Source organism: Pseudopipra pipra, chromosome W, assembly GCF_036250125.1.
Source record: "Pseudopipra pipra isolate bDixPip1 chromosome W, bDixPip1.hap1, whole genome shotgun sequence".
NCBI lineage: Eukaryota > Metazoa > Chordata > Aves > Passeriformes > Pipridae > Pseudopipra > Pseudopipra pipra.
This window is the reverse complement of record NC_087580.1, coordinates 6659430-6662621: the sequence shown is the minus strand read 5'-3', so window position 1 is coordinate 6662621 and position 3192 is coordinate 6659430. Positions and strand designations below refer to the sequence as shown.

The 3192-nt window shown below is 51.2% G+C and overlaps 1 long non-coding RNA gene across 1 annotated transcript; it reads right to left on the bottom strand.

The window, feature by feature from the left end:
* Positions 1-2190: 2190 nt before the first annotated feature.
* Positions 2191-2982, bottom strand: LOC135405928 (uncharacterized). The gene is made up of 3 exons (XR_010426104.1): positions 2842-2982; positions 2602-2764; positions 2191-2514 (listed from the first exon to the last, which is right to left on the bottom strand). It is a non-coding gene; the product is annotated as an uncharacterized LOC135405928 (long non-coding RNA).
* Positions 2983-3192: the final 210 nt, after the last annotated feature.

The following is a 3192-nucleotide window of genomic DNA, read 5'->3' as shown; positions in this document are numbered from 1 at the left end:
TTCCAAGAAAATCTAGTTTGGCACAATTCTATCAGTGCCCTATTCCAATTGGTTTCATAAATTTCCCAAGTCTCTGGGACTAACCACTCCCAACCACAGAAAGCTTTTATTATTTCAGCGTTTGCCATTTGTTCCCTTATGGATTCAGTAGAACTCGTCCTACACTTCATACAATGAGGTTGTCCCCTTATTGATACACAGCGCCACTTCCTATCACACTTCTTGCACTTACACAACACCCAGCTGTAGTGTGTGGACTCTGGATGTTTTATACAGGGTATTCCGTGTGGGCTACATCCCTCCGGTATGTCAGTTTCTACTTCACAACAAAAAGGTAAAACAGTTTGGGTCCCCACTACCCTATACAGTCCTGAGCCTCCAGTCTGTTCAGGTATTCCCTCTAAGTTCCAGGAAACAAAGTGCACTCTCCTTAAAGTCTGATCTTGGGGTATCTGAAAGAAGGAATACAGGCTGGACCTTACGACCTCTCCATCAAGGTTCATCTGTTGGCTGTACTCTCTTAATCCTCATCTGCAGGTCTCCGGGGCTCGATGTTACTTTCCACTCTGAATCTTTTACTGGTCCTTTAACTCTTGATGCATGGGTCCACCCTCGCTCAGCTGTTCTCACTGCCGTATCTGTGGTGAGAAGAACAACAAAGGGCCCCTCCCATTGTGGAGTTAGAGATGTTTCTTTCCATGTTTTAATTAACACCTTGTCACCTGGTTGAAATTTGTGTATGGCCATGTCTAAAGGTGGTCTTTGAGTTACAAGTCCCTTTTTCCTTAACTCCTGCCTTCTTTTCATCAATTCAATGATATACTCTCTTAGGAGGGTATCCTCAACCTTTGGATGATCTGTTGGGGCTCCGAACTCATAGGGCATGCCATACAACATTTCAAATGGTGAAATCCCCGTATCTGTTCGAGGTTGAGTCCTGATATACAGTAGTGTCAAAGGAAGGCACTTCACCCAATTCATTTTCGTTTCTAGCAACAATTTGGTCAGATGTTTCTTAATTTCTCGTTCATTCTCCCTACTCTTCCTGAACTCTGTGGATGCCAAGGGGCGTGATATTCCCACTTGGTTCCAAACAACTCTGTTACCTCTTTAATCACTCTGGAAGTGAAGGAGTCTGGACGTATGCATCTGCTACCGTCTTAACTGCTTCCAACGCCAATTCTTTAGATATATCCAAATGTTTCAGATCAATTCTAGACTGATCGTCCCTACTTGAGTAATGTCCTTGACCATAAAGCATGTCTACAGCCTGTCTCACTGGTATTCCCCTCCTCTCCACCTTTTCGTTAACGTAAGTTGTAATTAGTTTCTTCCACTCCGTCTCAAAGAGGGACGATTGCACGGTGGAAAAAAGCCCATTTGTAACTGCACAAATATCATAAGGTGTGAGTCTATAAGGTAAAAGGAATGATTCCAGCAGGCCAACTGTGAAGGGTGCTCCTAACCCATACTGAACAAGAGCTTTTTTAATGTCCTTCAGCATTGGGTAAGAGATAGGCCTCCATTCTGGAGCTTTACCCTCCTCTAAGTAAATTGGAAAGGCCTTTAGGAAATCTCTGTCATTGGCCTGAGCAGCCTCCTCCCTGAAAGACTTCCAGAAGTTTGGATGGTTTGCCTGTCTCTCAGGGGAGTGCTGGGAACAGTCTGAGTGGGTGTCAGATAACTGGTAGGTGGGGTGGGCCTCGGTGGAACAGGCCCTATGGGCATGGCTGTGTTTGTGGAAGCTGGACTTGACCTTTGGCCTGGCCCTGCCCCTGAATTCCCTTCTGTCCCAGGAGGGAAGACTTTCTGGGGAGGAGGTGGAGCTGGAGGGAGAGGCCGTGGGTGTGGGTGTGTCAGGGGTGGAGTCCCTGACACGCGCAGGTGGAGGCAGAGGTGGCCTAGGGGGTGGTGCTGAGGGAACCCACCCCCTTCTTTCCCGCACTGGCGTTTCCCGCAGCAACTTTTCCCGCCTTCGCTCCTCGCTCCTTGCCTCCCTCCTTCCCGATGCCATTTGGTTGGTGCTGTGATGCAGCTTCATTCTCCCTCCTGCCATCTTGTGACTGATGGAATTTGTGTGCCGAGGTGATAGTCGTTTTAGTGGATGAGAGTCTCATACGTGATTTCTCATGTTTAGTGGGTTAGCTGTCTCCTAGCTCATTGAATGCATTAGTGCCCTCCCATGATGGCGGTCTGATGGGAAAAGGAAAACTGATGAGCTCCCTCTGCCCTGGCATCGGGCAGGTGCAGGGTGTCCCTGCCCTTCCCCCTGTGCCATTTCCAGCTCCTGCAGGAAGCTGAACCTGGGACTCACGGACCAGGGCAGGGCCAGGACTGCTGGGGCAGGCCCTGGCACAGCACAGCACTTGCACCCCCTGTGTTGTGAGCCAGGCAGAAGGACACCAACCTGAAGGGGATTTGGATCCCCATGGTGAACAAATTCATGACAAATGTGTCATTATTTCTGTAGAGGGGGCACTGGAGGGATAAAAGACCAGCATGCAGAGCCTGTCCCTCCAGGGGAAACACAAGTAGCAAGAGTGAGGCCCTGGTGCTGCTGAGCCCCTGCTGTGCCCATGGGGGTGACAGAACCACTCCTACTTGGATGCAGTCCCTGTGGAACCAGGCGGTTCTGCAGGCTGGGCACACCAGGGTGTTGAAGGTCTTTCTGTCCTCCACAGGCTCCAAGCAGATGAGGCATTGGGTGCCCGGCTCTGGAGTCACCTCCACTGCCTGCTCTGGGCTGTTTGTGGGGCAGTAGGAGCTGGGGGGAAAAGGGGTGGGTGAGGTGAGAAGTGCTGGGCCCTTCTCTGGTGGTGGCAAGGAAGGGACAGGAGGTACCTGAATGGTCTGTGGAACTGGGTGACACAGCCTCCCTGCTTGGCACGGGGCAGGTGGAAGCTCAGGTCACAGTGTCTTCCACAGCAGGAAATGGTGGCCCCGCTCTGGCCACAGATGCAGCAGCTCTGGAAAGAGCAGAGCAGCCCCATCAGCAGCAGCCTCAGGGCGCTCCCTCATGCCCGACCGTCAACCGCGGCCGTTCCCAAAGCGCCAGGCTGATTTGTAACACAGTCTTTTGCTGTGGGAGTGTTCTGGGCTCCTGAACACTCCCTCCTCACCAGCTTCCAGCAGTTGTTCGTTGTAGTCTCTCCTCATGAAGTCCGAGGAGATAGCTTTGAGTCCTTGCTCTCC